Source organism: Piliocolobus tephrosceles, chromosome 8, assembly GCF_002776525.5.
Source record: "Piliocolobus tephrosceles isolate RC106 chromosome 8, ASM277652v3, whole genome shotgun sequence".
Lineage (NCBI taxonomy): Eukaryota > Metazoa > Chordata > Mammalia > Primates > Cercopithecidae > Piliocolobus > Piliocolobus tephrosceles.
Window position 1 is genome coordinate 68,302,290 of NC_045441.1, and position 13,284 is coordinate 68,315,573.

Below are 13,284 nucleotides of genomic sequence, written 5' to 3' on the forward strand. Positions count from 1 at the left end.
TTTTTTTTTTTTTTTTTTTTTTTTTTTTTTTTTTGAGGCGGAGTCTCACTCTGTCGCCCGGACTGGAGTGCAGTGACCGGATCTCAGCTCACTGCAAGCTCCGCCTCCTGGGTTTACGCCATTCTCCTGCCTCAGCCTCCCGAGTAGCTGGGACTACAGGCGCCCGCCACCTCGCCCGGCTAGTTTTTTTGTATTTTTAGTAGAGACGGGGTTTCACCGTGTTAGCCAGGATGGTCTCGATCTCCTGACCTCGTGATCCGCCTGTCTCGGCCTCCCAAAGTGCTGGGATTACAGGCTTGAGCCACCGCGCCCGGCCAAAAAAAAGATTTTGTAATTTGCAGCAACATGGATGGAATTGGAAGTCATGTTAAATGAAATAAGTCAGGCACAGAAAGACAGACTTCATATATCTGCACTTATTTGTAGGAGCTAAAAATCAAAACAATTGAACCCATGGAGCTAGAGTAGAAGGATGGTTACCAAAGGATGAGAAGGGTAGTGGAGGGGTGGAGAGGAAGTGGGGATGGTTAATGGGTACAAAATAAAAATAGATACAAAGAATGAATAAGACCTAGTATTTGATAGCACAACTGGGCCACTATAGTAAATAATAATTTAATTGTACATTTTAACATAGTAAAAAAGTATAATTGGACTGTTTATAACACAAAGAATAAATGCTTGAGGGTATAGATATCCTATTTTCCATGATGATTATAATGCATTACATACCTGTATCAGGGCATCTCATGTACTCCCATTAGTATATACACCTACTATGTGCCCAAAACAGTTTTTTAATAAAAGAATGTCTAGTTTGGAAAAAAAAGTCTCTGATCTTTTAAAAATATATATTGATCAATGATAAGGAATTACAAAGCACTAAATTATACCTTATACCCTCTTTTGAAAATTGTATGATTATATATATGAAATCAATGTAAATCTTTATGTATAAATAGAAAGGATTCATATTCTAGAATTTCATATTCTCAAATAATATAAATAATGATACAGGCTAGTGTCAAACGTCTCTGAAAAGACAGATGGAAATAAAACTGAAATGAATGTAGTAGCATAGGGATCAGCTCTGCTTTACTTCATGTTCTTTGTTTGGAAAGAAATTAGTTCTTTCTGTAACCTTGGTCTATATTGAGTCATGCTGGGACCTTTCTTCGCTCAAGGCTTCACTTTTTTAATTATCTGTTAGCAACCACATCTGGAAGGACTGCCTTTTTTTCACCCCTAACATGGTAGCTTTTTGTAGTTTCCTCATGCATTACAGACCTATTATAGAAGAATCATGGAACTAATATATGGGTGAAAGAAAGAATATACATTTTCTCATGCTGTTTTGGCTAAATATCTCTATAGCCTTGTTTACCCATGCCCAGGACTTTTTTTTTTTTTTTTTTTTTTTGGAGACGGTGTCTTGTTCTATGGCCCAGGCTGGAGTGCAGCAGCACAATGGCACTGTCTTGGCTCATTGCAACCTCCACTTCTGGGGCTCAAGCAATTCTCCTGCCTCAGCCTCCCGGCTAATTTTTGTGTTTTTAGTAGAGATGGAGTTTCGCCATGTTGGCCAGGCTGGTCTCAAACTCCTGACCCCAGGTGACGCACTCGCCTCAGCCTCCCAAAGTGTTGGGATTACAGGCGTGTGCCACCATGCCCAGTCCAGGACTTTTTATTTATGGGATTTTAAAGCCCTGAATCTCTAATTGAAAAAAAGAAAATACAAAAACAAACAAACAAACAAACAAAAAACCCAGACATTCACAGAGAAGGGTTTCCTCCTGGATGGCCTCATTTCCAGAATGGTTTCTGCCATTCTGAAAGCACCAGTCACTTGGTTCGAAAACTCTTAGTCAACTTCAGCTCAAGCAACTTTGACATCAATGAGCACAAAAGATAAAAGTTTTAACTTTTTATTATTATTTACATTTTAAGAATTTTTTTAGTAGCAAAAGAATATAAATGCTGCTTCATTTAAAGAGAATATAATTTGAATGCATATCTATAATATGAAATAATTGATATAAGTTCTAAACGTAAAGAGACCTAGATTCAACAGGTAGCTCTGCCTTAAACGTGTAACTTTCAGCAAGTTACTTAACCACCTTAAGTTGATTTGGTTTCCTGTGTGACTAATAGTGCTACTTTAAAAATCCCATCGCTTTTTCTTTTTTGAGACAGTCTCTCTCAGTTGCCCAGGCTGGTGGTAATGGCATGACCTCAGCTCACTGCTACCTTTGCCTCACCCATTCAAGCAAATCTCATGCCTCAGCCACCCAAATACCTGGAATTACAGGTGTGTGCCACCACAACCAGCTACTTTTTGTATTTTTAGTAGAGATGGGGTTTCTCCATGTTGCCCAGGCTGCTCTTGAACTCCTGACTTCAAGTGATCCACCTGCCTTGTCCTCCCAAAATGCTGGGATTACAAGCATAAGCCACCACACATGATCTTCACAGCTATTTTTAATTTGCAAATCTAGACATAAAAGAAACCAAATCTCTGAATAAAGAATCTAGCATCAATATGTTAGATGACTTTCAGGAAACCAAGAAAGTGAGATAAAAACAATAATCCAGTCGGGTGCGGTGGCTCATACCTGTAATCCCAGCACTCTGGGAGGCCAAGGCGGGCTGATCACAAGGTCAGGAGTTTGAGATCAGCTTGACCAACATGGTGAAACCTCGCCTCTACTAAAAATACAAAAATTAGCCAAGCGTGGTGACACGCACCTGTAATCCCAGCTACTCAGGAGGCTGAGGCAGGAGAATTGCTTGAACCCGGGAGGCAGAGGTTGCAGTGAGCCGTCATCATGCCACTGCACTCCAGCCTGGGCAACAGAGAGACTCAGTCTCAAAACCAAAAAAAACAAAAAACAATAATCCAAGTTAGTGACTTAGAGTTTAGACCAGGATGATAACAATAGAAATGTAGGTAAAAGAAAGCTCTGGGGACATTTTAAGGAAAGATACGGCAAAACAACTAATTAATTTAAGGTCATTTTAAAATGGAAATCGGGTTATGTCAATTCTTAAAACTTTTTAGTATCTTCCTATTGTTTTTAGAATAAAATTTATTTTTTACTGTTTCAGAACAATCTTCCAGTTGAGAGAACTGGAAAAACTAGACAGTTTTTGTTTTTTAACTGTTTGAAGGCATCAGAAAGCTACAAAGAAAGTGAAAATGTGGGGGAAAGATCTGAAATAAATCAAATCCAGAGAGATGATCTAACTCAACCCTTGCTGCCAGTAACAAAAGCAAAATCTCTCTGGGGAAAGATAACACCCTACTGAGCCTCAAATCGTAACTACAATTTTTATTTACAATGTTTGGCAGTCAATCAGATAAAAAGAAGAAATGTAAAAGGGCAAAAGTTGATTAAAATAAGAGACAGACCCATAGATACCTAGATGTTGATGTCATCTGACAGGTGCTTCAAGTCATGTATTCAAGAAACTCTACAAAGCTCTAACAAAAGAGTACAAAGAAAACCACCCCTGGACACATAGTCCCACTGCAAAAGCTAAAAAAAAGAAAAATCTTATAAGCAACCAGAGAATAAAAGACATATTACCTTCACAAAAGCAAAAAATAGACTAACAGCTGACCTCCCAGCAAAAACAATGGAAACAAGAAGAAAATAGATGACATGTGTGAAATAATGAGATATATATAAATAGATACTATAATATCTATATATATATGTTTTCGTACATAGTTCCTGGCTTATAACTCCCATATCCCTTGTTACAGTCTTTAGTTATAATGTTGGGGCACTTAAAACTTCAGATACAGGCCTCAGAAAACAGAATCTCTCTTTCTTACCTCCTGCCTCCTTTCATCTGCTCCTCCTCTTTCAAAGTCAGAAAACTTCCTTGCCTTTCTGTCTTGGAGCTGGCCATAAAGAAATTATCTGACTTACGTGATTGTAGGCCATAAGATTCCCATTTCAAAAGGGGTCCTGCCCCATTCCCTGGAGGAAAGAATGCAGCAGAGAGAGGACAAAAAGAATCTAAACAGATAGACCTTACTGGGTTTCCCCACTCAACTTATTAGTATTAGATCCTATGTTTTGTGTCTAATCACATTTCTACACAGCTGTCGTTTATGCCCATCCAATGAAGCCTCCATAAAAGACACAAGAAGACTGGGTTTCAAGAGCTTCTGAATAGCTGAACGCGTTGGAGGCTCCTGGAGGTTGGTGGTCAGGGAGAGCATGGACACCCTGAACCTCTTCCCCCATACCTTGCCCTATGAATTTCTTCACCTACATCCTTTGTAATCTTCTTTGTAATAAACCAGTAAATGACTCTCTTGGCTCTGTATAGTTACACCTGGCTTCACTTGTGTGACTTTTGCAATGGGAAGAGAGAAAAAAGGTCCCTTGGTACCAAAGCTCGGCCTTATGGTAGCCTCTTTCCTTGAAGGGTACAACAAAAGCAGGAGAAAAAAAAAGCAAGGAAATAAATAAATTGATAAACATATATTCAGTTTTCCTGAATTCTGTAAGCCGCTCTAGCAAATTAAACCCAAAGAGAGAGTGTGGAAACTCCACATTGAAGCTGGTAGGTCAGAAGTTCCACAGGCCCAGACTTGTGACTGATGAGGGTCAGGGGTGGTCTTGGGCACTGAGCCCTCAATCTGTGTTTCGTCTTTTTTTTTTTTTCTTTTTGAGACAGAGTTTCATCACTCTTGTCGCCCAGGCTGGAGTACAATGGCACATCTTGGCTCACTGCAACCTCTGCCTCCCATGTTCAAACAATTCTCCTGCCTCGGCCTCCTAAGTAGCTGGGATTACAGGTGCCTGCCACCATGCCCAGCTAATTTTTGCATTTTTAGTAGAGATGGGGTTTCATCATGTTGGCCAGGCTGGTCTTGAACCCCTGACCTCAGGTGATCCACCTGCCTCAGCCTCCCAAAGTCCTGGGATTACAGGTGTGAGCCACCGCACCTGGCTTCAACCTGTGGTTTTATGTGCAGGAAAATAGTCAGAATTGACTTGAATTGGAGGACACCTAGGTGGTTTCTGCTGCAGAATTGATTGCCTGCTTACTTGCTGTGGGAAGAAATCCCCACACATTTGGTCACAGATATCTTCTATCTGTGTTTATTGCTGTTGAGTGAGAGGATAGCTCACTTTCTCGAAACAATACTTTGAATTTTTTTATCCCCACTCTCCTGACATACTTTAAAGTACACCTGACACTGGAAAAACACAGATTTGAAATGCATGGGTCCACTTACACGCAGATTTTTCTCAGAAAATATATTAGAAAATTTTTTGGAGATTTGGAGCAATTTGAAAAACTCACAGATGAACTGCATCACCTAGGAATAGCAAAAATTTTTTAAAAAGGTATGTCACGAATGCATAAAATATATGTACCCATAGTCTGTTTTATTATTTACCATCCTAAAATATACACATCTTTTATAAAAAGTTAAAATTTACCAAAACTTTCTCTCACACATTTACAGACCATACATGACACCATTTGCTGTTGACAGAAACTTAAAACAAAAATAAAGATGCAGTATTCAATCATAACTGCTTAAAATTCACTATAGTGGCCGGGCGCAGTGGCTCAAGCCTGTAATCCCAGCACTTTGGGAGGCCGAGACAGGCGGATCACGAGGTCAGGAGATCAAGACCATCCTGGCTAACATGGTGAAACCTCGTCTCTACTAAAAAATACAAAAATCTAGCTGGGCGAGGTGGCGGACGCCTGTAGTCCCAGCTACTCGGGAGGCTGAGGCAGGAGAATGGCGTAAACCCGGGAGGCAGAGCTTGCAGTGAGCTGAGATCCAGCCACTGCACTCCAGCCTGGGCGAAAGAGCGAGACTCCGTCTCAAAAAAAAAAAAAAAAAAAAAAAATTCACTATAGTACCTATCTTACTACTATAACAATTTCGTAGCCACCTGCTGTGGCTATTGCAGTAAGCTCAAGTGTTGCAAGTATCCACTTAAAATGTTGTGTCGGGCCGGGCGCGGTAGCTCAAGCCTGTAATCCCAGCACTTTGGGAGGCCGAGACGGGCGGATCACGAGGTCAGGAGATGGAGACCATCCTGGCTAACACAGTGAAGGTGAAACCCCGTCTCTACTAAAAATACAAAAAACTAGCCGGGCGAGGTGGTGGGCGCCTGTAGTCCCAGCTACTCGGGAGGCTGAGGCGGGAGAATGGCGTAAACCCGGGAGGCGGAGCTTGCAGTAAGCTGAGATCTGGCCACTGCACTCCAGCCTGGGCGACAGAGCGAGACTCCGTCTCAAAAAAAAAAAAAAAAAAAAAAGTTGTGTCATGCTCACACCTGTAATCCCAGCACTCTGTGAGGCTTAGGTGGGTGGAGGTCAACAAGAGGAAACCCCATCTCTACCAAAAAATGCAAAAATTAGCCCGGCACGGTGACGCACTCCTGGAATCCCAGCTACTTGGGAGGCGGAGGCAGAGAATTGCTTGAAATCAGGAGGGGGAGGTTGCAGTGAGCCGAGATTGCGCCACTACACTCCAACCTGGGCGACAGTAAGACTCTGTCTCAAAAAAGAAAAAAAAAAAAAAAAAAAAAGTCATGCTACCCTAATTATTACCATGCGAGCAGTTGTCTCTCCAGTAAATTGCGTATTACAGTAAAAAGTGATCCCTCACGGTTCTCACTCGTTTTTTTCACTCTGTCTAGTGCAATACCATAAACCTTGAATAAGAAACATGGGAATCATACGAAGTGCCCCAAGTGGTGCTGGAACTGCGCTCAAGAAGCAGAGAAAAGGGCCGGACGTGGTGGCTCACGCTTGTAATTCCAGCACTTTGGAAGGCCAGGCGGGTGGATCACGATGTCAGGAGATGGAGACCATCATGGCTAACACGGTGAAACCCCGTCTCTACTAAAAATACAAAAAATTAGCAGGACGTGGTAGCGGGCACCTGTAGTCCCAGCTACTCGGGAGGTTGAGGCAGGAGAATGACCTGAACCTGGCAGGCAGAGCCTGCAGTGAGCTGAGATGGCGCCACTGCACTCCAGCCTGGGCGACAGAGTGAGACTCCATCTCAAAAAAAAGAAATGGAGAAAAGTTATGACATTAAAAGGAAAAGTTGAATATTTGGATATACACCATAGATTGAGGTCTGAAGCTGTGGTTGCCCACTATTTCAGGCAAACTATTCATCTTGAAGACACATGACATAAGCTTACAGTATTGATCAATACAGTACAGTACTTATGTCACCTATTTTCTCTTCCTTATAATTTTCTCAATACCATTTTCTTTTCTCTAGCTTACTTTATTGTACGAATACAGTATATAATACAAATAACATACAAATTACGTGTTAATTTTCTGTTTGTTATCAGTAAGACTTCTGGCCAACCATAGGCTTAGTGGTTAAATTTTTAAGGGAATGGGCCAGGTATGGTGGCTCACGCCTGTAATCCCAGCACTTTGGGAGGCCGAGATGAGTGGATCACGAGGTCAGGAGTTCGAGACCAGCCTGGCCAACATGGTGAAACCCCGTCTCTACTAAAAATGCAAAAATTAGCTGGGTGTGGTGGTGCCCACCTGTAGTCCCAGGTACTCAGGAGGCTGAGGCAGGAGAATCACTTGAACTCGGGCGGCGGAGGTTGCAGTGAACCAAGATCGCACCATTGCACTCCAGCCTGTATGACAGAGCGAGACTCTATCTCAAAAAACAAAAACAAACAACAACAACACAACAAAAAATTAAGGGAGTCAAAAGGTACATACAAATTTTCAGCTGTGTAGGGGTCAGTGCTCCTAGTGCCCTCCTTGTTCAATGATCAACTGTACTAAAAGAAAACGAATGCCAACCTTGAAATTCTGTACACAGTGAAAATAGCACTTAAAAATAAAACTTAATAAATCTTTTCAGAAACCAAAAAGGAAAGACTCTGTCTTTAGAATCTATACTGAGAAAATACTAAAGGAAGTTCTTCAGACAGAAGAAAAATGATCCCAGATTCCAAAATTAAAGTTTTGCTAGATTTTAATTCTAATGAACCTATAGAGATTCAAGAAAAAAATTTAGTACAGAAAGGATAAATATACAAAAAGTAATAATAGTCATGTCTCCAGGATCTTAAATGTGTTGAGCTAAAAATTCATAAACAAAAGCCCATGGGGTGCAGTGGCTCATGCTTGTAATCCCAAAACTTTGGGAAGCCAAGGTGCGCAGATCATGAGGTCAGGGGTTTGAGACCAGCCTGGTCAACATGGTGAAATCCCATCTTTACTAAGAATACAAAAATTAGCTGGGTGTGGTGGCACACACCTGTAGTCCCAGCTACTCAGGAGGCTGAGGCAGGATCGCTTGAACCCTGGAGGTGGAGGTTGCAGTGAGCCTACACTGTGCCAATGCACTCCAGCCTGGGCCACAGTGCAAGACTCTGTCTCAAAAAAATAAAAATAAAATAAAAAGCCTATATATCACAGGGGGAGGCAGGTGGGAGAGGGTGGTAAATACAATTTTAAAAAGCTTTATGTTTTTATATTGTCCAAAAAGTAGAAGCGGTAAATACACTAATTTACATTAAGCTTTACTCAGTCAAGGATGTATGCTGTAACTGTGGAATAACAAAAAGAATAGTAAAAGAATGTATAACAATGGGGGTGGGGTAAGAATAAAAAAGACTTAATAAATCTAAAAGAAAGAAAGGACATAAAAATAAACAAATGGTCAAATGGAAAAATGTGGTAGATTTAAACAAAATATCAGTAATTTGTAATTAAATATATAAAGACTAAGTAAAAGCAAACTATCATTAAAGATACTATTGTCAGACAGATAAATGCTCTATTCTGATTTTGCAACTTCATATCCTGCCATTCTCTCAATTGCTCACCAGTTCTAAGCATACTTAGTCTACTCGGTTCAGTGATTTTCCATCTCAGGGCCCTTGCATGTAAAGTTCCCTCTGCCTGAGATGCTCTTTCTTCTACTCTTTCCATAGCTCTTTAGATAAATAAGAAAAATCTCCAACCACTTTATCCAATGCAAATCACCCCTGTTGTTTTCTCATCCTTAGTCCTCTGTTTCCTTCATAGCACTTTTCACATTTTTTATTTTACTAACTTTTGTCTGATATCACTTTAGAATTAAGCTTCATTTATTTGTTAACTATGCACATATGTGAGTGTTTAATATGTGCTGTGTAGTTCATAAGAGCTAGGGATATGGCAATGGATAAATACCCGGTCCTTGCGGAGCTTAGTCTCTAGAGCAGGAAAGAGACAAACTACCCTTCTCTGTTTTGGTGATTGCTATATTCTAAACACCCGGCAGCATGAGGCATTCACATACTTGAGGGAATGTTTGGTTTACTTACTAGAAATCATGCCAGATGACTCATAAAGCTTCCTGTCCCGACCCGCGGGACAGTCGAACAGGCCCTGGAAGGGGGAGTGGGAATGGAGGAGACAAGAAAACACGAGAAATGGAGACAAGACAAACAGCCTGTCAAATCAAGTCTCGTTTAATAATGGTGGTGCGATGCCTTATATAGGCTGGCAGGGGGAGAGGTTGGGCCAGGGCGGTGACGGGGGCCGGTCTTCTCAAATTACAATTGCGCATGCGCCGTGGGTTTGTAATTTTCCCGGGCGCGGGATCGCACCTGCGCCTTAGGCTGCATATCTTTCTGGGCGCGAAAAGGTCGGCGCCGTCGGGAAAGGTTTGGGCGCGCGCGGGAAAGGTTTGGGCGCGCGCGGGAAAGGTTTAGGCGCCTGCGGGAAAGGTTTTAGGTGCGCGCGGGAACAGGTTATAATGAAGAACCCGGAAATGTGCCATTTTGTCTCCGCTTTGCGGAGATCAAGCAACAGAGGTCCGCTAACTCGGGGCCTTATGGCTCCGGACAGCTTCCTTCATAAATAACCTTGTAAGAGAGAGAATGTCGCCATTTAAAGGTGAGAAGGCTGCAGCTAAGAGAAATTAAGTAGCTTGCATTAAGTTACACAGCTAATACATGTCAATACTCTACCTGTATAATTTAAAAGAAACACCCAGTTTCTAACATGAGGAGCTGCTGACAGATTGATCAAACAAGAAGGACCATTTTTCTCTACAGAATAGACTGAAGGTATTTTGCTTATTTGATTAATCAAGTGCATCTTGGGCTTAGTCTATTGGTTATAGGCCATTTGGATCTGCCCATTTTCTTCAAGTATTCCTACTGTCATAGTCTTTGATTTTTCCTTACCATATCTGCTAGTCCTCAAAATAATTGGCTATGATCATTGAAACCTGTGACATTCAAAGTTCTCAAAAGGGTTACAGAAAAAACACCATAGGCACTAGTTATTAATAGAACTTCATCTCTAAAGCTTTAACTGGTCTCTTGTGAGATGGGCAGGACTACTTGTAAATTTCTAAGATATCACCTATTAAGCCTACTATATATATAAAATTGGTAAAATGAAAAGTGTCTATTCCATATTGCGTTTCCCTGGGCAATCCCTTAGATTTCCCCTAAGCCATCTGATCTGAGACATCCCCGGATCAGACAGCATCCTGTTTTGTTATTATGACATAAATGTCAAGCCAATGAAAAACGTTCCACTATATAGAAGAAAAGGGTCTAAGACAGGTAATGTTTCCCTAGGCCAGTTCTATTTATGATCCCTTTATTCCTGCCACTAAAAGTATTATCCCTCTGGCATCCCCAGCCCACAAATTTTAAGTTCCAAAGCAATGGTTTCTAAATCTGGCTGATCTAGGTATGTTTAAAAAACATACTACAAAGAGTTGGAATATAAATTACTGGGCCCATTTCCTAAAGATTCCATTCAAAATGTCTGAAGTGAAGTGTAGGAATCTCAAGAGCTCCTTAAGTCATTCTGAAGTATAGCCAGTTTAGAAAAATGTCATTCTAGGGAACTCCATTTTGTCACTCACTCATTTCTGGGTATCTACAGGTAGATGATAGATTAAGGGAAACAAGCACTTTTCATTTGAATACTTAAGAAATACTTCAGCCCACTGGATGCCCACAATTTCTAATTACATGCTGTTTAGTTATTCAGTTTCTGCACCAAAACGTAACAAAGAAAAAACCCCATAAAACAAATATTCAGATTCTCGTTGACATCATAAAGAGTTGCAACGGGAAGGTAAGAGTTCTTTTTCAGTCAGAGGCCTGTTATATATGAGATGTCTTCCATGTAAATTACTTGAATTTTCACAAAACAATTCTACTGCTTGAACTGAAAAGAAAAATATTGCCTAGAAAAAATTCCTCATAATTGTAGAAAACATTCATGTATATCAATTTATAAAAGAGAGGTTCCTAAAGTATTGTGTGTAAAATTTTTTATCCCAAATTGAGTATTTAAATATACTTGAAGAACTGTATATATTAAATAAACCAGAGTCAACATTTCTACAAATAAGAGATTTTGTGAAACAAATATACCTAAAACATAGTCCCACATAAAATAACAATTCCAAGTGACCTTAAAATACAAGAATTTATCTCCAGTGAGATATACCTAAAGGACAAAGGTAACTACAACATTCTTAAACGACTACCAGTCATCCAATTGTTGACAGTAGTATTGCATTGAGATTAAAGTGGAATAAAGCAAATACACAAACGTGTGTTGCTCATAATTAATATTTTTGGCATGAGTGAAAAGAGATAATATCGCTGAAACTAAATAAATGCCTTATCATTCTGAATGTAAATCTTTGAATTGGAGTTATCACTGTGAATTAATAATGTATCTAATCTTAAAAAAAATAGAGTTCTAGTACTATCCACTGAAAAGGCCTAGAAACAATGACAAATCCAGTAGTATAGACTGTGGACTCTAAATACCATTTCCTAATACAAGGAACCTGGCATCCTAGGAAAACAGATCTGGGACAGGAAATGTACAAGTTAAGATAGGGACTTTGTGGTAAATGAGAAATCAAAAAAGCCATCCAAAATTACTAGGGTTGTGTGAAAAAGACTCAGTTCTCTCTAAAGATGAGACAATTTATGCATAAATGGGAATAAGTTGCAAGAGATAGAAAAATATCAAATATATATATATAGTTTTTTTTGAGATGGAGTTTTGCTGTCATAGCCAAGGCTAGAGGGCGATGGTGCGATCTTGGCTCACTGCAACCTCTGCCTCCTGGGTTCAAGCAATCCTCCTGCCTCAGCCTCCTGAGTAGCTGGGACTCCAGGCATGTGCCACCATGCCCAGCTAATTTTCTGTATTCTCATGCCTGCAATCCCAGCACTTTGGGCGAATCATGAGGTCAGGAGTTCAAGACCAGCCTGGCCAACATGGTGAAACCTTGTATCCACTAAAAATACAAAAATTAGCCCTGCATGGTGGTGCATGTCTGTAATCCTAGCTACTGGGGAGGCTGAGGCAGGAGAATTGCTTCAACCCGGGAGACTGAGGTTGCAGTTAACTGAGATCGTGCCACTGCACTCCAGCCTGGTCGAAAGGAGCAAGACTGTCTCAAATAATATAATAATAATAATAATAATAAAATAATAGAAATCTAAACACTGGATGGATATTTGGTTATTTTGAAGAAGTATATATTTTTTTACATGTGATAGTGAAAATTTTTTTTTTTTTTTTTTTTTTTTTTTTTTTTTTTTTGAGGCGGAGTCTCGCTCTGTCGCCCGGACTGGAGTGCAGTGGCCGGATCTCAGCTCACTGCAAGCTCTGCCTCCCGGGTTTATGCCATTCTCCTGCCTCAGCCTCCGGAGTAGCTGGGACTACAGGCGCCCGCCACCTCGCCCGGCTAGTTTTTGTATTTTTAGTAGAGACGGGGTTTCACCATGTTAGCCAGGATGGTCTCGATCCCCTGACCTCGTGATCCGCCCGTCTCGGCCTCCCAAAGTGCTGGGATTACAGGCTTGAGCCACCGCGCCCGGCGATAGTGAAAATTTTTAAGTGAATATCTTTTAGACACATATACCAAAATATTTATAAATAAAATGTAATTTCCAGAACTCACTTCAAAATAATCTAGAAGTGGAGGGAAAAGGAAGGTGGCATGGAAGGAAGTGAACGGAAGTATAGAGGAAACCAGATTGACCCTGAGTTGATAACTACTGAAACTAGATGACAGATACTTGGGTGTGTTTATTATTCTACTCTTGTATAAGGTTGAAATCTGTCATAATAAAAAGTTAAGATTTTATCTAAAGGTAGACCTTCATTGAAATGAATCAACTTCAATGTCTCTCTTCAACCACTAATACAGATAATCTCCACTTCAGAGCAACATAAACAGGAGACATAAAACGAGACAAAAGACTG

The 13,284-nt window shown here is 40.5% G+C and overlaps 1 protein-coding gene and 1 non-coding gene across 4 annotated transcripts in view; one reads left to right on the forward strand and one right to left on the reverse strand.

Moving 5' to 3' along the window:
* ARL4A (ADP ribosylation factor like GTPase 4A) overlaps window positions 1–13,284 on the reverse strand; it is a 73,801-nt gene that overhangs the window by 53,855 nt on the left and 6,662 nt on the right. The gene's annotated exons all lie outside the window — the stretch shown is intronic.
* Window positions 4,322–4,452, forward strand: LOC111551651. Its single transcript, XR_002734422.1, has one exon. It is a non-coding gene; the product is annotated as a small nucleolar RNA SNORA64/SNORA10 family (small nucleolar RNA).